Consider the following 27,503-nt stretch of genomic DNA (forward strand, 5'->3'; position numbering starts at 1 on the left):
CTGTGTTGTTCTTTCCTCAGGAAAGTTTAATTGCATTTCTTCTCATTAGTTGAGATAATTGTTCACTTTAGAGGCCAGAACAACACCTGAGTTAATTATATATGAGGGTTTCAAAGATGCTGCCACCAGATTTTCTCCTTTCAGGAGAGATATTTTACTCACTTCACAACAATTTACCAGCACTTTGTGACCAGCATTTCAGTCTGTAACAACATTATAATTTAACAGAGTTTGATTTCAGGCTATTAATCCACAGAAAAATAAGGAAAGGATTTTCATGAGCACTACTAAAGAACACTGCAGAGCTGAATGTGAGGACCATAGCCGGCCTTAGGCATAGGCCAATTAGGCAGCCGCCTAGGGCACTCTCTAACAGGAGCACTTTTCCAGTAATCTGGATGGTGTAGGTAGACCAAGAAGGAGGCACTGAGTGGTGTTGTGGGGGCGCTGTGGAGACCTTTTGCCTGGGGCACCAGTTGACCGAAGGCTGGTCCTGGTGAGGACACATTGAAAACGGTAGTAGTAACTGATGATTACTGTCATGAAGTATAGATGATATGTTAATGAACAGGGTAAGTATAACAAAGTACTGATGCTCTGTACCCACATCAGTAAAAGTGTAATGTGAATAAAAAGTGGGTGGAGCCAGTGTGGCGCTTCCATGCAGAGGAAGAGCTGTACTACATCAGTATATTCCGTTTGTTCACTTACAGTATCAAACCAGATATATGATATCCCAGTTTAATGTCCAAACTTCAGCAACGTACTGAACCGGGCATAGGTATCGCAGGGAAAGAGCAATACAAATGACACTCCTGTGTTTTTCTAACAAGTACAAGATACATCTAAGAACATTTCTAATATAACCAGAGAAGTTCAACTTCATAGCATGGTTGCAGAGAAGAAGAAATTACAGAGGGCGGTGAGGGTGGCTGAGAAAATCTTGGGTACAAACCTCCCTTCTATTCAGAAGCTTTTCTTTACAAGAGCAAGATACAAAATACTAGCCTATTCGACCCATCCAGCCCACAACTGGTTCTCACAACTTGCGTCTAGAAAGAGGTACCACAGCTTCCACTGCAGGACTACCAGATTCAGGAACAGTTTGTATCCTACAGCTGTGAGACTTATTAACTCAGACACCAACCATAATACTTGATACATTGTGTGACAAAGGGGGATACTGCCAGCACAGATATCAGGAATTTTGTAAATAATTAAATGTCATTGGTGAATATCAAAATGATTTGTGTAAGAGGTTTGTGTTACAACTGTATTAAAACTGCATGTTATCTGTATAACAAACTGCTGGTACAGAAGAGTGTATTAAAAAGTGTTTGTAAAGTACTGAGCTCAAAACTATAACCTCAGTATACCCTACTAGAAAAGAACATAAATCTACATACACTTTTGTAACTATTTAAAAATATATATTTTAACAATGGAAACTGGAACACAGGAGGTTAACTTCAGAAAAATAGCTGAAATTAAATAACGTTCATGGCCAGGTCATAAAAAGATGTTATCTTTCAGTTTCAGTGCACCAACAGACACAACGTCTGTGCTGAAAAGTATTTTGTAATGTCGTGGAAGTGTTTTAATTGTTTTATGACTTCCAGGATCTGCAGTGTTCTGGGGGAAAGCCCTTGTGCATGTATTTTCACAGGTAGATGCTAAATACTGCTAGCTTTCAGCATTGGGGGCTTTACCTTGGATAGAGTCACATGACAGAAAATGATGTCATTCTGCAAGCTATCCTAGCAATAATATTTTAAATATTATAGGTTCATAGGTTCATAGGTAGGTACTAGGCTATCGGCACAAGGGCCTAAGTAAGCCTAGCCAACAAGGTTCCCTGGCTTACGCCACAAAGAAAGTTAATTTCCTGTGCCCCTGTCGAGCAGAGCCACAGACGTGATCCCCGGGGTGTATTTCCTATTTCCCATCCACTCATCAAGATTTTTCTTGAAGAGTGCTAATGAGGAACTTTGCTTAACAATAGATGGGTAGCTTGTCCATAGTATAGGAAGTCTCTGGGACAGGAATCCATCCCTCCAGCATGTCCTGTTTATTGTGGTGACAAGGTTTAGGTCCCGAGAGCATGTAGCTCGGAGGGATTGGGATTTCTTAAGGTGTAGCATGTTCAACAGCTCTGGGTTTAACATAACTTTATATGTTAGGCAGAGATCTCCTCGGAGTAGGCGATATGCTACAGAGTAAAGCTGGAGTTTTTTGAGACGGTCAGTGTAGGGCATCTGTTTGAGGCCAGTAATCCTCTTTGTGAGGTACTTCTGTGACCTTTCCAGCTGCTGCAGATGTCTTGTGGGGTACATTCCAAAAGGGGCATTGTACTCTATAATGGGTCTAATGAGTGCCGAGTAGAGGGGAACAATGACTTATTTTTTCCTGGATGAGAACCCTTTTGTGATGAGGTGTGCCACATAGAAAGATTTCCTGACTACTGTGGCAATGTGATTATCAAAGGAGACTACTGTCCACCTGGGTCCCAAGGTCTCTTATCACACATTCAGCATTAAGTAGACTGACGTTTATGTGGTAGTTCATGGGTACAGAGTTTTTACCAAAGGGGATGACAATGCACTTTTTGGTATTGAGCTTGAGGCCATGCCTCTGACACCAGGCATATGTCTCAGAGAGGCCCTTCTGTAGAATGTCCACATCATTTGGGGACTCGACTATGGCTCCTAGTTTGCAGCCAACTGCAATTAATTTAAGAACTCTGAGAGAGACACTGCATTCTGTATTCTGTCTTATCTGACAACACCAGCTAGGGGATCTATTCACCACATCCATCTTGCTGCTCTAATTAAGTGTACTAGGGTACAGTATAATTCTTTTAGATATACTCAGGAATATAGCAAAGCTTAATTTAGATGTTTTTCTTTATTTGAGACAGACCTGCAATGTTCTTTTAAATATTTCCTGTGATTTTTGAACTCTGATGTTACCGTAAATGTATATTTTGTATTGTCTTGTTCTTTTATTTATTATTAAATATATTTAAATCTTTCATTGTGGCTGGTCTGTCTAGAAATATTTAAGTTCTGAGAGTACTTGCGTATTTATTTGGTGATACTGTGGGAAACTCATAATAGCCTTGCTCTTGGTCAAACTACCATTTGTATTAACAGTAACATTAGAAAGTAAGATTGGACACTCTTTGTTAAGGGCGTTAAAGTAGCTGATAAGGAGTGACTGGTGGCAGTAATAACTACCTTATAGTCTGGGCAGAAGGGGGCATAGCTAGTAAACCTGTGCTAGCCTTTCCCAGGTGTCTGTGTGTATAAATCAAACCTCAAAGAGTGTGTGTACCAGCTACTTGGGCAGGGACACTAAGCACTGGTTGGACAATGAGGGTGCTCTAGGTCTTGGCTTGGCCACTCAGCTGAGATCTCAACCCTATAGCTGTGCCAGTGGGGAGTCTTATTGGGGATCTGGAGAAAGAGGGATAAACCAGCCCCGGACCGACTGTGGTCTCTGTGTGCTCTTAAGGGAAATTGCACTTGATGCATAGAGCTGCATCTGGAAATACTGTGTGTGTACCTGTCATCCTCCTAATGTATGTCCCCTACTGCTGCCAGTGATGAGGATTGAGGCTACTTGATTACTGGACCAGTGGTGGGGTGTCAAACAGTGAAGCCTCTTTTTTTCATTAATCGTGCTGCTCCAAGCAATTACAGCCAGTATTACTATTATGCAATATGATGGCTATACTGAGTCACGTCTAAGGTTAACAAGTGCAATACAGTAACTCAACAGCTGGTATTCACTAGTCTCTATTCTCTCTCTTAATAGTGAAGGGGTTTGGTGGTGGGTATTTATTTATCATTAGATAATGGGTACCGAGTGTGTTTATGTAATGTGAACTACCTCTTGCATGTCATACGTGTTATTTTCTTTCTTATGTTATTCTTTGATTACTGCTGTATCTACGTTATTTGCATTGCATTTCTCTCGTGAGCTGATATTTGTAGTCTTGTTTAGGCTGCACTTACGTGGTCCTAAATGACAATTAAGTTTCTTTGAAAGTAAATTTCCCTGTAAATGCCTAATAACTGCCTGTCATCTTAATATCTCCTAAATTAGCAGCTATCAGCAAGCAAAGAGTGGTGGAGGGTATAATGCAAAACAGTATTAACTGCTTGTTTTGTAGGTTCAGGATTCATTTGGAAAAGGGAGATGAGGCATTCAACTGTGTACCATAATTTCCTTAATCTCACATCCATATGCCACCATTAATGACAAATAAAGAATCTCATGAAAGGTTCTACTGTGACCACCATCAGTTAATTTGGTATAAATCCAAGATATCTGGGTGTCCATAATGGACATCAATGACTCAAAAAGTGTAATGTCACTTTTTGAATAAAAGTACCTGAGCAGATACTCGGCATTCTCTATTCATTTGTGCAACTTCTTTTGTTTTGTAAGGTGCTTTGAGTGGACTTGTGTTCAGATAAGATATTACATGTACAAGGCTGTAGGCAGTGTCTGCAGTTTGAGGATCACAACCCTATTTTTTTCTTTAAAATCCAAGGACAAAGAGAAGCATCAGGGTGAAACAGTTAAATTGTCAGATTGTGAAACTGAAGACATGGGATTGGATACAATCAGTTCCCACTGGTTTATAATGTGATTCTAAACAAGTCAGTTAGCTTCTTTTTTATTTTTTTTTTACGGTCACTGATGGAAAATCTGGTCTCAGGGAACCTGTATGTTAATGTAGCTGAATAGTGTACAGGTTCCTTCCTACCTAACTCTGGTGACACCCCTATTTACACCCAACATACCAAGGTTAAAAGTAATAACAGATTTTATTCTAAATGGAAACTCTAGTCTTAACAGGCAACAGCACAGTAGCAAACAAATTATTGCAGTAGCACAAAGTTTAGCAATAAAGCAATATGAGGTATACATATAGCGAAATCACCCCCCCTCCAAACTCAATAAGAGAGGTCTTGTCATTCAAATAGAAGAAAAATGCAATGTTATTCAGCAGTAAAGATTCTATAATACAACAATAGTAACAGCAGCTAAAACCTTGATCAGTTCTAATCAGACCAAACTGAAAACACTCTGTTATACCCTGTTTACTGACCAGTGACTACTTACAGTCTTAATGCCGGCATGATAGGGCCCAATGTTGGAGCTCATATGAAACCCGGGTATTTGTAATCCACAAAGCATTAAAGGGGAAATCTACGCTGAGGGGAGAGTAATATAAGATCCACAGAATGACAGCCAGTAGTATTTCGAGTTAAAGCTAAACAATTTCAGTTCTGAAAAGGAAAAAGGGAAAAAGCCTAGGCATAGAGTCCCAGTCGAAGCTATAGCACTATCCTATGAAAGTATAAAATGGCGGCCGAAGCCTCTCACCACTCCATCGATAATATTCTGGATGTCAAGCACCGCAGTTCCACTGATGAGTAGTGTAGACATCATCCAACAGCCTCTGGTAATTGCAAATGACTTCTTTATAATAGGCCCAACAGTATTCCTGTCCTTGCTGATCAGATGCAGGTATGGGACTACTGGTTCCAGACTTCTCTCCTGATTCCACAGATCATCACCGACCAGGTTTTCAGAGGATGACAGACATGATCTGCAACTTCACTTCCCCTGCCCTAGTGTCCTAGACACTAGAAAAATCCGGGTTTAATGCAAGGCCCCTTATTCTTTCACCTCTGTTTCAGTCTCCTCCCTTTCACTTTTGTGTCTCTCTCTTATATCAAATGAATAGGAGCTCCACCTTGTGGTGTATCGGAAAACTGCAGTCTGTTAACCATACAGTGAAATACAGTGGGAGCTACACTCTCCCCCCGCTTGAAAACTTGGGTCCTCCCAAGTCAAAGGTAGATTAGCAGCAATATATATACAAACATTAATGCACCATCAACTGAACAGTATTTCTGCATTCAAAAGGTACATCCCTCCAAGGATGCTCAACATTATGCTTAACTTGGGATGGGGTATCACCAACTGAGCAGGAGGCATAGGGATCATGGGCTTAGACTCTCCGTTGAGCAGTGGTCACAGACTCCTGTGTACTATGTCCCAAACTGTCATATGTAAGCCTCTGTGGGGGCTGAATCAGTCTCTGAGGCTTTGGTTCGAATGAGACAACTGGAGAATTCTGCTCTGAGGGTTAGTCACTCACATCACACTCAATGTCCAGTTCCTTAGTAGGCATATTTTCTATCTAAGATTTCCTCTTATATAACTTCACTTTCTTTCTCCATAACTGTACAACTGTCCTCAGCACCATTATCCAAAGTTTGCATAGCAGGACCGCCATCAGCATCAGGTTCTGCAAGAGGCACAGAAACATCACTCAGTCTGTTGTTGGGGCTGGACTGTTCAAAGTGACAAGGGACAAATTCCAGTGAATTTACATTCAGATTGCAGCCCATGGGGTCTCGAACATTATCATAAAAAAGTCCACTTAAACCCCAGTTATCATCACTTGTCCTCCTTTCCTTCAGCAAGAGGAATCATAGGCTCTTGAACATTTGGGAGGATATTTCCTCTCCACCTTAGTCTTTTGGATCACCTTGAGTTAAGTTTCCGTTGAGCCATTTTGTGTTCCGGATTCATGAATTTCACTGATCCTGCTAAAGGCATTAAGTTGTTATGGTGCCAGGTTTTCATGGTTCCTTCTTTCCCCTCAGGGCAGACTTGGTAGACAGGGATGTTAGGTAGCTGAGAACAAATTATGTAGATCCCCAACGGTCAGCTAGTTTATGCTTTCCTTGCAGGCCAAAGTATCTCCAAAGAACTCTGTCCCTTGGTTGCAAGTCATGTATCTTAATTTTCTTGTCATAGTGAGCCTTGTTTCGCTGATATCTTTGTCCTGTTTATTGTTCAGCAGCTCATAGGCCTGTCTGAGGTTCTTCTTGAGTCTCTCCACATAACTGCCATGAGATAGCACTAGCGTAACATCAGCTGTGACTCCAAAGGTTAAATCAACAGGAAGACAAGCTTTTCTTCCAATTATTAGGCAGTAAGGCAAGAATCCTGTAGCATCATTTTTAGTACTGTTGTATGCATGCACTACTGTGGCTATATGTTTACTCCATTGACTCTTTTTCTCAGCAGATAGTGTTCCCAACATGTCTAGTAAAGTTCTGTTGAAACGCTCAGGCTGAGGATCCTCTTGAGGATGATAGGGAGTGGTGCAACTTTCATGAATTCCCAAAAGAGTGAGTAGTTCATGGACAAGCTTGCCCTCAAAGTAATGCCCTTGATCAGTGTGTATCCTTTTTGGCAGGCCGTATTGTACAAAGAACTTCTCAACAAGTAGTTTTGCCACTGTAATAGCTTTCTGATCGTGAGTTGGAAATGCTTGAGCGTATCTGGTATAGTGGTCTGTCACCACCAGCACATTAGTGATCCCGCCTTCGTCAAGTTCAATGCAAAGGAAATCTATACAGACCAGTTCCATGGGTCCACTATTCTCCATTTGACCCAATGAGGTGGCTCTGGTGGGCAGAGTCTTTCTCTGAATGCAGCGAAGACATGTACAACAATAATCTTCAACATCTTGTTTCATGCATGGCCAGTAGAATCTGTCTCGTACAAGTCTCAGAGTTCTGTCATAACCAAAATGACTGTGTTTATTATGCAATGACCGAAGTACTATTTCTCGATATTACTGAGGAAACAACAATTGCCATTTTTCACTGCCAAGTGCACTAGGAGATCTCCTATACACTACTCCATTTCGTATCTGCAGTCTTCCCATTCTTTAGCCAAAAGTCTTGCCAGTGGATGAATATCTGTATGAAGCATATCAACTTGTTTCTTCTCTAACGCAGCTATCACCAGCTGACCTAAGGGGTCTTCTCTTTGGTCTCTCCTGAGGTCACTGTTACACAAAGCTGGTAGTGATGAAGCCTGTAAAGTGACCAGATTACAGTAAGCTTGGGGTATGCTTGCTGCAGACAGACCCAATTTCTGGGCCCAACATTCAGTGTGTTGATAGCAGGTTGCAATCTGACACACAGCTCTCACCCCTGGCACTGGAATTTCCACCCATTCATCATCGGGGTGTAAATCCCCATGAGGTCTTCTGGACAGACCATCAGCATCTCCATTTTCATGTCCTGAGCGATATTTTAAACTGAAATTATAGTTGCATAGAGCTGCCATCCATCTTTGGCCAGTAGCATCTAGCTTTGCAGTGGTCTAGATGTATGTCAGAGGATTGTTGTCAGTTTGAACTTTGATTTCAGCCCCATAGAGATAGTCATGCAGCTTGTCCACTACCGCCCACTTTAAAGCAAGGAATTCCAACTTGTGTGCAGGATAGTTCCTTTCTGTTGGAGATAAACTTCGACTGATAAAAGCCACAGGTCTCAGTTTCTTGTCATGCTCCTGGTAAAGGACTTCTCCTAAACCATCTCTGCTAACATCCACATGTAATGTGTATGACTGTTGAGTCAGCATATGCCAGCACTGGGGTATGTGTGAGGCAATACTTAAGCTGTTCAAATGTCTTTTCACACTCAGGAGTCCAATGACTCTCAAATTCTTTAGAGCCTCTGTGTCCTGTAGGCTTCTTCAGAAGGATGTCTTCACCTGTTTCATCTGCTTCCTCATCATTTCAGTGCAATTGGTTGAGTGATCTTGCTATCTTTGAAAATCCTTCCTCAAACTTTCTATAGTAACTTCAGAACACAAGGAAAGATCGCAGCTCTGTGATGGTTCTGGGTCTGGGCCAAGATGTTACCGCTTCAATTTTGCTGGGGTGTATGGATATTCCATTTGCAGACACTACATGCCCCACATAGGTCACTGAAGGTTGGAAAAATTTGCATTTGTCCAGTGAGAACTTCAGTCCTTCCATCTCAGTTCTGTCCAATACTTTCTTCAGTCTTTCTTCGTGCTCCTCTAGGGTCTTCCCAAAGAAAATTATGTCATCAAGGTAGACCAAGACTTCCAGGAGATGCATGTCTCCAAGTGTTCTTTCCAAGATTCTCTGGAAAGTTGCCGGTGCATTCAATAACCCTTGAGGTAGGCGATCAAACTCGAAAAATCCCAAAGGAGTGATGAAGGCAGTCTTCTGTTTATCTTCTGGGTGCATAGGGATTTGATAATATCCACTCCTTAAGTCTAGCACACTGAACCACTTACTTACCACCAGGCAATTTAGAGCATCTTCAATCCGGGGTGTTGTGTACTGGTCTGGAATGGTTCACTGATTCAGAGTACGATAGTCAACACACATGTGAATTGACCCATTCTTCTTCCTGACAACGACAATGGGAGAGGCATATCAAGCTGTTACATGATAGAGCAAAATCCATAAAAGAGAAGACACCCTTGATCATTATTAGTAAAAAAATACGAGCACTCATAAAATCATCCAAGGCCAACTTTGAGAGAAAAATTGCCATAGATTCAAAAGACAATCATAAGGCCTTCTTCAGCTATGTTAGAAACCTGGGTGGAATCTCCCAGATATGCTCAGAATTAGTCCAAAATGATACAAAAATCACTGAACCCACAGACATTGCCAACATACTGGCAGACAGGTTCAGTGCAAACTTCACCCCTCTCCCCAAAAGGAGAGATAACTGTCCCAGCGGAGTGTAGCCTCCCAGACATCTCAAATGCGCAGGTAAAAGCTGCTCTCTCTAAAGCTAAAAACACAGCATCAATGGGACCGGATGGTGTCCCCGGCTGTGTGCTACACGAACTCAATGAGGAACTAAACCCGCACATAAGGCAGCTGTTTAATCTTAGCCTTACCACAGGATACGTGCCCAAGGAGTAGCGTACGGCAACTGTGGTCCCACTCCACAAAGGCGGTGCCTCTACGGACCCTGGTAATTACCGCCCCATAAGCTTAACAAGCCTGGTCTGCAAAGCTATGGAGAGGATCATAATGGAACTCATAAACAAAGACATAGGGGACTTGCAGACATTGGACCCAACCCAGTTTGGCTTTGTCAAGGGCAGATCATGCCTTTTGAACTTGGTCGACTTCTTCGAAACAGTCACCAAGGCCATTGATGAGGGAAAGGCAGTCCATACAGCCTACCTTGACCTTGCAAAAGCTTTCGACACAATACCCCACTCAGGTATTATAGAGAAACTTACCAGCTTAAATGTAAACCCATATGTCACAAGATGGGTTGCAAACTGGCTAAAGGACAGAACCCACAGGGTTAGAGTTGCTGGCACCATGTCAGACTCCAAGCCGGTCACAAGTGGTGTCCCACAGGGCTCAGTCCTTGGTCCCCTGTTGTTCGGCATCTACTTCTCAGAAGTACAGGCAAACATAGGAGGACTATGGCTGACAAAGTTTGCAGATGACTGCAAACTGGGCGCCATAGTGGAAAGTACATCGGACACAGATATCCTTCAGAGGGGGTCTCACGGAAACTGATAGCTGGTGCCAGAGCCATGGCCTGAAGTTAAATGCCAAAAAATGTATAGTCATACCCTTCGGGAAAAACAAAGTAACCCCAAGCTACCATATAGGTGGCAATCCACTAAGCACAGAAGAGGTTATCAGGGACCTGGGGACCCAGGTTGACAGTGGCCTTTCTTTTGACACTCGCATTGCTAAAGTGGTTAGAAAGACCTTCTACATTGCCCACCTGATCATGAAGGGATTCACATCCAGATCAAGTGAGGTCATTGTTCCCCTGTACTCTTCACTTATCAGACCAATGATCGAGTACAATGCCCCATTCGGGATGTATCTCACCCGACACCTGCAACAATTGGAGAGACCCCAAAAGTTCCTCACCAAAAGGATAAAGGGATTCCAAAATCTGTCATATGCTGCCAGACTGAAGAAACTCCAGCTCTATTCAGTCGCATACCGTCTGCTCAGAGGTGACCTGTGCCTGACATACAAGGCCATGTCCAACCCGGAATTAATGGACATGCTCCACCTCAAAAAATCCAAATCTACCAGATCCACTAGAGCAAGCGACTTAAACCTTAGCACGGATATAAATAAGACATGCTGGAGGGATAGATTTGTCACTCAGAGACTCCCTATGCTGTGGAATAAAATCCCGGTCCATGTGAGGCAGAGCACCTCACTGGCTCTGTTCAAGAGAAATCTTGACCGGTGGATGGGAGATCGTAGGTTTACCCTGGGAATCATCTCTGTGTCACTGCTGGACAGAGGCACAACAAACTACTGGGCACAATATTTTTTAACATAAGGGGTGGCGTAAGCCACAAAACTTTGGGCTAGGCTTATAAATGCCTTAGGGCAGATAGCCTAGTATAAACCTATGAACCTATATGGATTTCTTGACTCTTGAATTATCCCTGTGGCTTTAAGTTCTTCCAGATGTTTTCTCAAGTCCTCCAGATCTCCTAGAACTACACTTCTGGAACGTTCTCTAAAAGGCCGGCCTTCTTTCACTCTTATTCGATGTTGTGCACTTTTCGCACAACTCACATCCAGTTCACTTGTAGAAAAACAATTTTTCTTCTTCATCAACAGCTCTTTAGCTCTGGTTACCCACTCAGGGGACAGAAGACCACCTCCTAGATCAATATCTTCCAGCTTCAACTCGTTGACCCTGCTCTCGTTTCTTGTCAAAACAGAAACAGGTAAGGGAGTGGAAGCATAAACATTTGCCAAATGAACTTGTGAATGCAGGACAATGGGGATACTTCCTTTATTCTTCAACCCCACAAGCAAAGTATCATAAGGATGCTTCAACTTGTCAGCAGGCCAAACTTCGGGGACTAATTCCAGCCCCAGTGGCAAGTCTATTTTTGGATCCATTTCCATTATGAGATGAGAGGAAGCTGTTTCTCCACACATCCTCACTTTGGCCCTCAGGCAGGTGACCTGACCAGGATGAATTATATGTTCTTTCCCAGGAAGGGTCCATACATGACCAATTTCATATTTCTTACTATCCTTCTCCTTCTGAATGGCACAAAAGACTGGTCTCAGGAGTGGATGCAGTGTTGGGTGTTCCTGTGTCAACTGAGGCATCAGCATTCTTCTGACGAGATCACTATTTGTCCCCACAAAAATAGATGCTGAATCCTTTTCTTTTGGCCTGGGGCACACAACAGTGAGTTTCAAATACTTCTGTTGACCCAACAACTGAGGTGGAGAATTCTAACTTGAGTGAGACATAACCATCATAAGGGAACTTCGAGTCACTTAGCCCCCAGATCTCCAAGTCTTCTAACTTTCCAAGTGGCAAATGCTTTAAGTATTTCTGGTAGACGTATCTGAACAGAATGTTGATTTGTGCACCAGTATCCAACAGTGCTTTACTATACACCCCTTCTATCTTCACTGGCATGACAGGGGACAGTCCAACTAGGCCATAAGGTACTTTCTGTTTCCGGTGTTGTTCAGCTGTATGGCAGTCAGCATGTTGTTGAGGTACAGTTGGTTGGCTTCGCCATTATAAAGGCTGGAACTCTTTCATAGTAATCACCTCAGATGAGCTAGAAGTGTGCACAGTAGGTAGTTTCTCTCCCATATTGCAAGGAGTGGTTGGGAAGTGAGATCCAGGGAGACTTCTTTTGATGTTAGATTTCATGGAGCTACAGTGGGAGCTATATCAACAAAATTTATATATAAAAGAAAGCATTGTTAAGAATCCTTGCAAGAAAACACAAGCACATGACAGCAATGGGCCTTGCTGGATTGGACATTCTGCAGGTCTCTGCTACTGATGTTGGCTTCCTGAGATGGATGAAGTTTTACAGTGGTTTAATCAAAGAAAAGTCTGTGATACAAATTAGCAGAAAGACATTTCACAAAGACTGCAAGCAGTGAAGAGGTATAACAAAACGTACATCTATGAAGCAGAATTCATTGCAAATGCCTATTATTCTTTTATGGCACCTACAGACTCATCTAACTTCCGAGTTTTCTGCAGCACTAACAAGTGAAAAAAGTAAAATAATGGTATCATAAAATGGCAACACAGCATGCAGTACATGACTACTGACATGTTACCTCAGCCCACCACCACAGTTGTCATGAGTAATGCATGCTGACTGGCCAGTGGCATTTAAGATGGCAGAAACCTGCATTAAGGAGATATTTTTTTTTATTATTTTTTTATTATATTTTATTTTGCTTTTCTTTACCAGGTTTATCCAATTAGGTTTAGTCAAAAAAAAACTTTTTCAGTCAATGCCCAAAGAGAAAAGCTCCAACATATTATAAACATTTTTAAATGGGCATTCAGTAATATACATAAATATGCATTATATACATTAACAGTTACCCATGCATTTGCTAATTAGATTATGTTCATATAAAAAAATAGGCAACTATTACCGTATAAAAGATACTTATGCATTAGTAGATGTTAAACATTGATTATTTGAAGAGGTGTATTAGTGGGTTTGTCAAACAGATATTAGATCATGTGATAAGGAATTCAAAGAAATAGAGGTGAGGAAAGGATCTGCAAAAAGCAGCTGAGGCCATTTCCTATCCCGTCTCCATAATCATAAACCGTACCTTGTCAGAAGCCTTCATCCCCTCCATATGGAAAATGTCCCACATTATTCCTCTCCATAAAGGTGGTAGCTCACTAGAGCTAACCAACTACAGACCTATAGTTATACTCTCACCCCTGGCCAAAATTATGGAAAAGTGTGTCCACAAACAACTGATGGAACACCTCACCAAAAATAAAATTCTAGCCAACTCCCAACATGGCTTCAGGCCAAATCACAGTACCACATCAGCCCTACTATCCTTTTCTAATACCATCAATAACTTCAGAAACAATAATAAACTATCATCTGCTCTTTTCTTAGACCTCTCCAAGGCCTTTGATATGGTGAACCACATTCAACTCCTCCATACATTAAAAAAGCTATCACTCAGCAATTCCATGCTGAGATGGTTCCAATCCTATCTGTCCAATAGGCAACAGGCTGTCCTATGGCAGGACAAATTATCCACATGCCTACCTGTTACACTTGGAGTTCCCCAAGGATCTATTCTTGGCCCTCTTCTCTTCACCATCTTTGTTAATGACCTGCCCACAATCACCCCCCATGCCACATGCATTCAATATGCAGATGATTCGACTATCATCAGCACTGCCTCCAACCTGGCAGACCTCACTGCTTCAACTCAAAACACCTTCAACCTTATAGAAAAATGCTTCTCAAGTCGTCAACTAGTTCTCAACCCCAACAAAACAAAACTACTTACTTTCTCACCCACTAACAAGACTCTTCCCCCACCTTCTCTATTACATCCTCCAATGGAATCACTATATCACCAGAAGCTCACACAAAGCTATTAGGTGTTACCATTGATAACTCCCTTAAATTTGACACCCATTTCAATCTAACCATCAAAACCATCAATAAAAAGCTTGTCTCTCTCTATAAAGTAAAAACCTTTCTCACTCCTCACGCTAAAATTACAATTGCCAGCACACACCTACTATCAACTCTTTTCTATGCCTCCCTTTTTACAAACCTAAACAAGACAACCCTTAACAAACTTGCTTCTTGTTACAATTACATAGCTAGATTTGCCACAAATTCCACCTTTAGAACGCACCACTGCACTAACTTGAAGCAACTAGGGTGGTTAGAGTTTTCCAGCCAACTCCATTTCAACCAACTCAAAACGGCTCACCAGATACTGTATCACCCAGAGAAAACACCAGCTCTGAAAAACATCATTCACCCCTATATTAACCTGCAATATTTACGCTCCTCCAATAAGATCTTAGCTCAGACTACCAAAACCAATAATTCTGCTGGGGATTCTCTATTCTCAAACTTTGTAGGTAAAATGTGGAACTCCCTACCGTCCATGCTCACCTCAGAACCTTCACTCCTACAATTCAAAAAAAAGCTTAAACCCCATCTCAATACTCTCTGGCAATGTCCCTGTTCCAAACCTGATTAACCACTATCATTAACCCTTCTCTTACCTCACTATCCTTAACCGCTTTTTAACAAGGCGCCCCACCTTTTTAACTGACCTATGTTTTTTTTTATATGCTGCTGTTATTTTTTTTCCCAAGATGTGATGTATCTTTATATTGTATTTAGAACTCAACTATCTTCCTTTTTTTGCATTAATAATGTTCATATGTCTGTTATGTACCTGGAGCTTTTCTCTCCGGGCCTCCGCTGAAAATGGACATGTATCCAGTCGGACTCTCCCGGTTAACAAATGTAAAATAAATAAATAAATAAAGGTAGAGCAGAAATGTTAATGTTAATATGGTAGCTAAAAGTGTTATATGGCTCAGGTTAACTGATAACTTTAAATTATATATATGGCCATCATAACGATTGTATTAGAATTACAGAGGTGGGGGTGAGCAGTGTCACAAAACTATGGAGATGACTGGAAGATACTAGCAAAACTATTCAGGTATTGATGAATATTGTGGGGTAAAGGATTCCTAATAAAGAGAGATGGTTTGACAATATAGCAAGCTGAAGATAACAGTGGCATTATTTTATCCTGGAGATGTACAGTAGCAGATGCACTAATTTTATAGGTGAAGTTTTAGTTCTGTTTTAAATTAGTTTACGTTTTGAATGGGTTTCACTGGTAGTGGGATGTAGATGTTCATCGGGCATAGAGCTGCAGTCATAACAGAAGGGTTCTCCTGCCGTCAGGCGGGTCCTCGGTCGGCCGAATTCCAAAGTCTAGGTCCGGCGTCGGTTGTCGTCGCTTCTTCCCTGACGTCAGTGCGACAGGGGTATAAAGGAACCAGCCAACGCCATTTTCTTCAGTCTTTCTTGCCGCCCGGTGCCCAAAGCAGAAGCAGTTCGCAAGTGCCGGTCGGCCAGCTCCTGAAATTACGAAAATTTTGAAACCGAAGTCTTCTTGAAAGCTAAGTACCCTGTTGGGGAAATTTTTCTTGCCTCAGACCGATGTCAGACAAAGTTAATAATTGTATTTCTTGTGGGAAGCAAATACCGCATAAGGATTTCCATTCCCTCTGTATACCTTGTTTAGGCCCAGACCACGACGTCTCGGTCTGTCGCTTTTGTGCTACATTCAACAAACGCACCATTAAGCGTCGGGCGGAGTTTGCCCAGCATTATTTTGGAAAAACATTTAACTATATTATGTCGTCGGATACTCCGACTCCAGTTTTGTCTAAAAAACGCAAAGATAAGGACCGACACACGAGGTCCGCGGCCTCTACCGACACCACGCCAAAGCCGACTACACGTGGTCCGGTTCTCAGCGAGGCACCTACGCATCCCCTGACTACCGACGACACTTCTTTGGCGGTGTCTCCTGTGCCCGAGGTCGCAGGCTCCTCAGCCCACACCCCGACTACAGATACCGAAGCCACTCTTGGTGTTGAACCTCAAAATGTGGACAGGTCTACCTCCACTCAAGGTGTCTTCAGACCTTCCTCTTCTTTCTCCATCAAGGCTTTCACTAAGTCTAAAGCAGCTATACACTCTAAGAGACAAGCTACACAGGGCCCATCTCCAGGCCCCATGCCTAAAAAACAGATGCTTAAAATGGCTGAGGATTTAATTACTCTTATCAGGGGTTCTCAACCCCCACCGGACAAAAGGCCCAGAGTGGAGGAAGAATCCCCCTCCTCTGATCAGGGCTCCATTATTTCAGAGCACTCTGATGATCAGGAACATTCTTACTCCCCTTTTGAAGACTCTGATGCGGAGGAGTCCATTCCTTCTGTATCCCCCCCAGAGGATTACTCATTTGGGGAAACTTTGCATACCTTAAGGGAACACTTCCACTGGGAAGGCCAAGATTATTCAGATTCCAATAAAAGGCTTAGGGAATTTCTCTTACTACCTCAGCACAGGCCTCTGGCTATACCTCCTGTCTTGGACATCCTAAATGATGTTTACTCGGAGGCCTGCCTTAACCCGGACTCTCTGCCTCCAGCCCCAGTTAAGCCTGACAGGTACTACAGGGTTCCTGACTCACACCAATTTCTATACAAAAGCCATGCTGCTGACCCAGAAACCATCTCACAGGGCCCCAAGGGAGGTAAGGCCTCCACTGCTAAAAATCCATTAGCTTCCGAGAGAGATTCCAGATCCTTAGAAAGGTGGGGAAAAAAGGTATATACCTCGGCTACCTTAACCATGAGGGCCTTAAACTGTCAGTTCCATATGCTAAAATACCAACAGTTTTTGTTATCACAATTGAAAAGTAAAATGTCCCAACCTGAACAACCAGACTTGAAGGAGTTGCAGGATTTGATGCATAGTGCAGAACAAGTGGGTAAGCATACCTTACAATGTGGTTTTGATGCTCTAGAGCCCTCATGTAGAGCTGCTGTTACAGGATCCGTTATACGTAGACATGCCTGGCTCAAGGAACAAACCTTGCCTGATCATGTCAAAGCTAAATTACTAGATGCCCCTCTTCAAAAGGATCTATTATTTGGTGCTAATGCTGAGGAGGTATTAAGGAAAATGGAGGAAAAGGCTAAATCAATGCAAACTGTGAAAGATTTTCTACAGGTACAACAAGAAATTGGCCTTCCAAAAATTGGTCCCTTCCAGCCATGGACAGAAGAGGCAGATACAGGCGCCCGAGGGGCAGAGGACAATCCCAAGGATCGTTTAGAGGCAGACAATGGCAAGCTCCTACACAAAGAGGTGGTGAGGATAACTCGCAATCATTCAGAAAGCAAGCCCAATGACTTTCCACTTTGCATGCCAAGCAAGACTCAAATGGCAGCCCCCTTAGGAGGAAAGCTGGCATTATTTTCAAAAAATTGGCATATTGTCACAAAAGACAAATGGATCCTGGACATTATAAACAGAGGCTACAGATTCCATTTTCACACCCTTCCAAAAATGAGAGTCATGCTAAACCTGCCACACAATCAAAGGGCAGAGGCACAAAGGCAAATTACAGATCTCATAGACATGAAAGCTATTCAAGAGGTACCTACGCACGAACAAGGTCAAGGTTTTTATTCCAGGCTATTCCTGGTACCAAGGAAGGGAAAAGATTGGAGACCTATTTTGGACCTATCCATCCTAAACACATTTCTACTCGTACCAAAATTCAAGATGCTCACTCTACAGCAACTTCTTCCCATGCTGGGCAAGGAGTCTTGGCTGGTAACATTGGACCTCAAGGAGGCATACCTGCATGTCCCAATCAGACAAAATTGCAGAAGGTACCTCAGATTTCTTGCAGGTTCAACCCATTATCAATTCTCTGCATTGCCCTTTGGCTTATCTACTGCGCCTAGAGTATTCACGAAATGCCTGGCATCAGTAATTGCCTACTGCAGACTTCAAGGGATACAAATATACCCCTATTTGGATGACTGCCTGATCCAAGCGGACAGCAAGCACATTCCTCTGAAACATCTGGCTTATGTAATAATGTTGTTGAACTCTCTGGGATACACAGTCAACAAAAAGAAATCCTGGCTAATACCCTCTCGGAAGATAATTTTCCTGGGTGCCAACTTGGACACAAACACCCAGATGGCCTACCTCACGCCAGAGAAGCAGGGGCAACTAACTCAATACCTCAGAGCACTAGCAAATTGCACCAGGCTGACTGCAAGGAAAATCCTGCAGGCTCTGGGATTCATGGCATCTTGCATCTTACTAATCCCATGTGCAAAGCTGCATATGAGGAAACTTCAATGGTACCTGAAAAACATATGGTCTCAACACAGCCACAGTTAGGAAACAATAATAACACTAATTCCATGTCTGCAAAAGGAATTTCTGTGGTGGGCTCAAGCATGCCAAACAAACACAGGTCTTCCATTCAGCAAACCTCAAGCAAATCAAGTCATCACAACAGATGCCTCGGACTACGCCTGGGGGGTGCACATGACAGATCGGTGCATTCAGGGCAAATGGTCCCAAAAAGAAAAACACCTTCACATCAATCAAAAGGAAATGCTAGCAGTAATAAATGCTATTATAGCTTTCAAGGACCTTCTACAACCAGGTCAACTATTGATAAGAACGGACAACACCACAGTTATGTGGTACATAAACAGGGAGGAACACATTCTTACCCCCTATGCAGACTGGCCATGTCACTTTGGAACATGGCCATGGACTTACAAATCGAACTACAAGTACAGTACTTGCCAGGCAAGGAAAACACGCTGGCAGACAACCTAAGCAGAAATATGACAGATCCACACGAATGGAAACTGCATCCAACAGTTTTTACAGAAATAATCCAAGCATGGGGAAGGCTAGACATAGATCTCTTTGCCTCCCACAAAAATCACCAATTGACAAAATTCTGCTTAAGGATTTTCCATCCAAAGGCCTGGAGAGTGGACGCTCTCTCTTTCAGTTGGACATCAATGACAGTTTATGCCTTCCCACCTCTTCCTCTGCTGCCCAAAGTTCTATTGAAAACCAGAGCAGACAGACCAAAGATGATTCTCATTGCTCCGGACTGGCCAAGACAACACTGGTACCCACTCCTGAGGAGCCTGACGCATTCCCCACCATGGACCTTGCCTCTAATGCCTCTTCTTCTGACTCAGCACAGCTTCAAAACTCTTCACAGCCAGCTAAAAACACTCAATCTAGCCGCATGGAAGATTCCTTAGCATCACAACAGACCCTACTCTCCAAGGAGGTGCAGGATGTCATTTTGGAGGCCAGAAGGCCGTCAACTAGAAAAGCTTACTCCGCAAAATGGAAACGGTTTTGTGTCTGGAATGAGAAAAAGGGCCAGGATCCTGGAAAACTGAATTTACCTCAAATACTACAGTATTTAGCTGAGCAGTGGACTTTCATTCTCCTCCATCAAAATCCATGCCTCAGCCATTTTTGCAGAATACAACACTGATCCACCCTTATTCTCTCACCCTCTCTTAAGACAGTTCCTCAGAGGGGCTAAGAATCTAAGACCCCCAAAGAAACAACCAATACCTGCTTGGGATCTCAATTTCATTCTGGAAAAACTGACCTTGCCTCCCTTTGAGCCAGCTGCCTCATCAGATTTGCAATATTTGTCCTGGAAAACAGCTTTCCTTCTGGCTATTACCTTAGCTCATAGAGTTTCAGAACTACAAGCTCTCATGGCTGTACAGCCTTTTATCATCTTCCATCAGGACAGAGTTTCCTTACGAACCAACCCGTCCTTTATGCCTAAAGTGGTATTCAGGGTAGCTTTGAATCAGGCCATACACTTACCTACCTTTTATCCTAATCCTCAAAACAAAGGGGAGAGATTACTACATTCCTTGGCCATCCACAGACAACTACGTTATTATCTGGACGAACAAAACCTTTCAGAAAATCAGAACAGCTCTTTGTGTCCTATGCTGTAGGAGCTCAAGGAAAGCCAATTTCGAAACAGACACTCTCCAAATGGATAGCCCACTGCATATGCTTTTGCTATTCTTTTCATGGCAAAACTGTACCTACAGGCATCAGATCTCACTCCACAAGGGCCACAGCTACCTCTGCAGCTTTCCTCAGAGGAGTTCCTACCAAAGATATTTTGGAAGCAGCTACTTGGAGTTCTGTGCATACCTTCTCCAAGCACTACCACCTACCTCTATACTCCAAAACTAGAGCAGGCTTTGCCACTGCAGTCTTGCAGGGCATCCTGGCTCCTCCTAGTTCCACCTAGTGCCTACCACCCCTTTCTTAGCTTTGGGATTCTACCCATCTGTTATGACTGCAGCTGTATGCACGATGAACATAGTACAGTTTTGTACCTACCATAAATGTAGATGTTCGAGTGCTAATACAGCTGCAGTCCAGGTTTCCCTCCCTCCTTCCCCTCTTGGGACAGGCCTATAGGCTAACACATCCTCATACAACCTGATTGGGGTATTCATTTATGATGTATTTGCTTGCAACTACTGTATTTTGATTATATTGCACTGCTTTATTACACAAATTTATGTATTGCCTTCCTTCTGGGGGCACCTGACATCTAGGGCAAGAAAAACTGAAGAAAATGGCGTCAGCTGGTTCCTTTATACCCCTGTCGCACTGACGTCAGGGAAGAAGCGACGACAACCGACGCCGGACCTAGACTTTGGAATTCGGCCGACCGAGGACCCGCCTGACGGCAGGAGAACCCTTCTGTTATGACTGCAGCTGTATTAGCACTCGAACATCTACATTTATGATAGGTACAAAACTGTACTTTCCATAGTTTAACTACACCATTTGAATACAGGTAGTCAACTGCAGTAGTAAATTTTTTGGTTATAGTGATTACTGATTTTCTCTAGAATGTAAAATTCTATTGGAGGAATAGTGCTGTATTATGTTGTTAAGAGATGAGCAATGTTTCTGGCTTATAGAGAAGTTCTATATAATGCAGTTAGCTAAGAGAGCTGGATGATGTGGTAGTTCTAACCAGTTTAATTCTGTGAGGGCTAAGCAGTGGTGTGTTTTACTGTTATACTTCATTGCAAATCTGACTATTTTTATTATAACATTACCAGGTTTGGACAGTTGTGAGACTTGAAGGTTAATGAAGACTGGGGCGACACACAGGAGAGATGGCAGTAAGAAGGTAGAGGCTGTATGTCTCCTGGCTGTGTCAGTGAAGTAAGTTTTTACTCTCTATAATTTACCTAGTTTTAATGATTTTTTTTTTAAGCACATGTAATACATGATAATTGAATTTCAACTGCTCATCTATGATTATATCCAGTAATTTTGTGTGGTTTACTTGTGCATAAAGTAACTCGGACACTCATGTTAATGAACATGGTCAAAAGCTCATGTTCAGCCATGGAGGTAGAGGTAAGTGCTGGGGAGTTTAGCAGATGGACAGAGTTGTGTGTGTGTGTGTGTGTGTGTGTGTGTGTGTGTGTGTGTGTGTGTGTGTGTGTGTGTGTGTCTACATTTGCCAGTGTTTGTGTGAATGTGTGTTGGCCTGAGAGGTTGCAGTGGAGGGTTAGTTGGATGATATGGGGTGAGGGATACACTGTCCTAATGGCACTAAAACAGAGAAAAATACATCATTATCCTCCATTCTGCATCCTCCACTCACAAAGATGATATTAGTCCTCTGCACCACCACTAGATGCCAGTGGATGTTTGAAAATATTACCCAAGTCTTTAAAAAATATATATGTAAAGTTAAGCGAGGAAACTGTTTCAAAACCTGTAACCTTGATAAACAGAGAAGCGGTATTACCCAGTACACTAACTAATCAGTTAGTATAGATAGGGTTATTTTACATAGTAAAAGGTAAGAAACTAGAATGACTGACATGATCCAGAGGTTGCAACAATCTGCGAGTTAATGAGGAAAAGGGTATATATAACAAGAAACAGCAGGAGTGTGTCTGTGTGGGGGGAAGGCTTCAGTACAAACTTGGGAGGAATGACAACAAGGGGAATTTTTACAGTATTACTTGGACTCAGCAAAAATGAGTGAACCAACTCCAAGACAGCAGCAATAATTAAAGTAAAAGAATGCATTTAGTGCTTTCGCCTTTCTTGTATAGAGACTTCTTCAGAATGACTTAAAAACTATGGTGTCATCATATAAATATACAACTCAAAGTCTTAATTAGTTAACACACAGTAGTCCCCACCCTTGCTACAGAGTTTTAAAACTAGGTTAACTATTAATCTGTTGGCAATAAAAGCACAGTAACCTTACATACAAATAAAACAGTTACAAGACCATTATATTAAATACATGGATTTAAGTTTTAAAAAGGGGAAAGTGTTATTTTATCATTCAAACCAGGAAAAATTGTAGAATTTAACCTGACCTGCCATTTCATCTCAATAAATTCCAAGTATTCATCTATTGGGCCCTCTCTTTGTCCCAGGTCTACATGATCTATAACAGAAAACTTGAAAAAATGGTCAGGAAATTATTGTATATGCCTATATAAAGCATTATTTACATTTTTGTTGGCTTTGTCATAACAATGTTGGTAAATTCTCTGTTTGATGGCCCTCTTGTTTTTCCGACGTAGAAGCCATCACAGGCCTGGCATAACCCAAGATTGGTGGGAGGATGGCTTAATAGTTAAGGCGTTTACCTTAGAAGCACAAGGTGCAGGGTTTGATTCTCATAGGGGGTAATTGGCTCGGCTTAAAATGGTCCATGAGGGCAGTTAGCCTAGTACTAATCTATGAATCTATACTACCCCTTTAGAGTAACAGTAATATGTTTTCTTTGGTCTAATTTTTCCAAAGTTCCTAATAGTAACACCTTCTGTGTCCAACGTGCCTGCACTGGGGGCATCTACCACATTTGTAACTACCTCCAGTCTTATTCACAGAGTTTGTGCTTTCCAATAATCCCTGAAAGGACACCTCTTTTTTGTAAACTATCTTCGGTGTCATACCTAAGGTAGTAGCCACCCCTGGGTCCAGACTAAAAATATCCCAGTGCCTATGAATGATGTCTCTAATGTTATAGAAGTCGGTATTATGGTAATACCATCACTCTTCCAAACCCAGGTTCAGTAACATTGTCCCTTCCTTCCAATAAGTTGAGATCAATACTCAACAAGCTGTGGTACACACCCTCACTTCTCTTAACTTTACTTCATCCATCCATCCACCTCTCTGAACCAACATACCCTGCAGCACTGTACATTCGCTTAAAACGTCATCCCAGCTGGATGGCCAATTTGACGTAGTGACCCTTTACCAATGCTTTCTTCTGGTGGGTGGGGTGCCAGCTGCTGAAATGCAGCAAAGAGTTGGAATAAGTAGGTTTTCTATATAACAAGGATGAAAAAAGTTTATGGTCGTAGTCCTTTTTAATTGTAACATCTAAATAATTCAATCTGTCCATGTCAACTACCACAGTAAATTTAAAAAAGGTGGTTGTGGTGTTTATGTATTCAAAAAACTCTTCCAATTTTTCCATCCCATCCTTCCAGAATAATACAATATCATCCAAATAGCGTCTGTACAGTGCCCAGGATTCTCTGTAAATGGAACAAAGGATATAAAGGTTCTCCCATTGGGACAACACTATATTTGCAAATACTGGGGCACAGCAGGCTCCCATTGCCACCCCTTGTGTTTGCCTGAAAAGTTGCCCCTCAAAAACCAAAAAATTGTTTTCTAACACCATTTCCATGCATGTTCTTAAAGTTCCTATGGTATTGTAGTCAAAATCAGTGTTAGTGACAAAATAGTCAGAGAACCACTCTAATCCCTGTTCATGTGTTATAACAGAAAGTAAGTTACATGTGTCAATAGTGACCATCATCATAAAGTTCCTGCTTTATTTTAGACAAAAAGTCCCAGGAATCTTTAAATAAATAAGGCCTTGTGTCCAAAACATGCTTCACTTTGGAATCAATAAACTTTGCTATATAGAAGGTCTTCAATGCCTTGGCATCAACTATTGGACATAGTGGGGGTCTGGTAATATTTTTGTGAATTTTAGGGATCCTAAAAATCAAAGGGATCTGTGGATGTGCAGTGTACAAAAAGGTATGTTCCTCTGTCGTGATTTGCCCATTTAATAACAGATCTTCCAACCCCAGATCAATATTCAGGTAGGCTAGATTCAATTAATTGCAAGAAACCTCTATATATGTATCACTGTACAAAATCTCCAACATTTTATTGATGTAATCATTCAAATCCATAATTACCAGGCCCCCACCTTTGTCGGGTTTCATCACCCTAATCTGTTTATTAGTAATAATTTGCTGTAATAGCTTGTTCTTGTCTACTGTTAGGTTCTGTACTTTAAATTCACTGGGATACTTATTCAATTTCCTGATATCTAACTCACACAGCTTCTCAAAAAGGTGGGCCATAGCATGTGCAGGGGGGTATAAAGGTACTAGTTCTTTCTGTATTCTGTTCCCTATTTATAAAGGTATCAATGTCCTTGAAATACAATCCAAGGTTCAACTTCCTACAATAAATTCTGAGCTGTATAAGCATTTCAACAACATTTGCCTTTTTTGTTGGAACAAAATTGAGCTCTTTTTCAAATAGATCGGCCCATTTCATTCCAATACGAGTCTGACTCAAATTGTAAATTTTAAAGTTATTCGACCTGTTTGAAATGATGTTGCAAAGCTCCCCATCCACATTGTGTTCATTAGGGGTCAGTTCCTCCTGTAAAAGGAGTTGTTCTCATTCCTTCTCCCCTCCCCCTCATGGAGTTCTGATACTGATAAAAATTCTGCCACAACCTTGTCCTGGCCTTGCCCTGTCTGATTCATTATTCTCTGAGAGTATCTCGGTGGAGGGTTCTCTAAAGGGTGGTTCTCTAAAGGGTCGTCTTCGTAATTACTATCAAAATTTGTTTCATCATTATTTGCCATGTCTTCACTCCCTACTTCTGTCCAATAGTTACTTTGTTGGCCCAAAGGTGGGTCTGGGTAGGCTTTCCCCCTTTCATAATCAGCTTTGTCACGTGTAAGTTTTTTGTCCTTCCTACTCTTTAATTCCACAATGTTTTTTTTCCATATCCTTAATAATATTGTTGTACTCATTCAATTTATGAACAAACAACAACTCCATTTTTATACTACTGTCTAGTTTACAAATATCATTATTAAAAGCAGCCATTTTCTTGACATTATCAGTTATTAAAAGTCTAAATAACTCACATCCCTGCTTATTAAATAAAGCAAGTAAGTCCCGATGTAATAAGGACTCCTTAATCAAGACAGTGGGGTACTTCCACATCCGTAGCCCCTTGGGAAAATCTCCCCGCCTAAGGCACTCACTTAGATAGCAGTTTTCCAACTGTAGCTTCTTGTATTGAAGCGTAAGTTGCCTAAAATGTTTAATTTGGGAATCCAAAGTGCCACCGCTGACAGTATTTCCCACATTCACCTCTTCATTTCCCCAGAGGATATTCTGTTCGAGCCATTCAGTAACAGAAAATGCCGAGCCATTAGTGTTGTTGTCTCTGGTGTTACCTTGCTGATTATGCGACACACCATTAGCTCCAGAATTAAAAGAAACTGCAACTTCAGGTTAACTCAGTTCAAGGACATTGTCAGAACCATTTCTTTGCCCAGGGGTAATAAATAAGATATCCGAGCCTTGAGAAAGGCTACTTGGACCAGCCACATTAGTCCTGTCATTGTTACTGCTGATAAAGTTGTCAACCTTACTGTTTAAAAGTGCAACAGCAGTTGAAAGTGAAGAAACGGATTGTAGTAACTGCATATCCACACACTGTATGTCAGGTAGTCATTCTGCATGTCAGGTAGTCGTTGTGCATGGCAGGTAGTCATTCTGCATGTCAGGTAGTCGTTCTGCACATCAGGTAGTCGTTCTGCACATCAGGTAGTCGTTCTGCACGTCATGTAGTCGTTCTGCACGTCAGGTAGTCTTTCTGCATGTCAAGTAGTTGTTCTGCATGTCAGGTAGTCGTTCTGCATGTCAGGTAGTCATTCTCCTCCTTCCATTCTTCAGACCAAAAACACCAAAAAGCACAAACCAGGAAACAGCAAAAATGAGTGAACCAACTCCAAGACAACAGCAATAATCCAAGTAAAAGAATGTATTTAGCACTTTCACCTTTCTTGTACAAAGACTTCTTCAGAATGAATTAAAAACTATGGTGTCATCATATAAATACACAACTCAAAGTCTTAATTAGTTAACACACAGTAGTCCTCACCCATGTTACAAAGTTTTAAAACTAGGTTAACTATTAGTCTGCTGGCAATAAAAGCACAGTAACCTTGCATACAAATAAAACAGTTACAAGACCATTATATTAAATACATGGATTTAAGTTTTAAAAAGGGGAAAAGTGTTATTTTATCATTCAAACCAGGAAAATTTGTAGAATTTAACCTCACCTGCCATTTTATCTCAATAAATTCCAAGTATTCATCTACTGGACCCTCTCTTTGTCCCAGGTCTACATGATCTATAACAGAAAACTTGAAAAAATGGTCAGAAAATTCTTGTGTATGCCTATATAAAGCATTATTTACATTTTTGTTGGCTATGTCGTAATAATGTTGGTGAATTCTCTGTTTGATGGCCTTCTTGGTTTTCCTGACATAGAAGCGATCACAGGCCAGGCATAACCCAAGATATACTACCCCTTTAGAGTAACAGTAATATTTTTTTCTTTGGTGTAATTTTTCCAAAGTTCCCAATAGTAACATCTTCTGTGTCCAACATATGTCTGCATTGGGGGCATCTACCACATTTGTAACTACCTCCAGTCTCATTCAGGGAGTTTGTCCTTTCCAATAATCCCTTAAAGGACACCTCTTTCTTGGAAACTATTTTTATTGTCATACCTAAGGTAGTAGCCACCCCTGGGTGCAGACTAAAAATATCCCAGTGCCTATGAATGATGTTTCTAATGTTATAGAAGTCGGTATTATGGTAATACCATCATTCTTCCAAACCCAGGTTCAGTAACATTGTCCCTTCCTTCCAATAAGTTGAGATCAATACTCAACAAGCTGTGGTACACACCCTCCCTTCTATAAACTTTACTCCATCCATGATGTTCTTGATAAATACTTCAGGATAACCTCTCTGAACCAACATACCCTGCAGCACTGTACATTCGCTTAAAACGTCATGCCAGACAGATATCATCC

General features: G+C 41.7%; 1 long non-coding RNA gene across 1 annotated transcript in view; it reads left to right on the top strand.

Moving 5' to 3' along the window:
- The window catches only part of LOC122806962, a 621,739-nt gene that overhangs the window by 555,584 nt on the left and 38,652 nt on the right, over positions 1–27,503 (top strand). The window contains exon 3 of the long non-coding RNA XR_006365571.1: positions 21,420–21,525. This is a non-coding gene — a long non-coding RNA (uncharacterized LOC122806962). The remainder of the gene's footprint in view (positions 1–21,419; positions 21,526–27,503) is intronic.

Source organism: Protopterus annectens, chromosome 7.part0, assembly GCF_019279795.1.
Source record: "Protopterus annectens isolate FY-2018-M chromosome 7.part0, PAN1.0, whole genome shotgun sequence".
Classification (NCBI taxonomy): Eukaryota; Metazoa; Chordata; order Ceratodontiformes; family Protopteridae; genus Protopterus; species Protopterus annectens.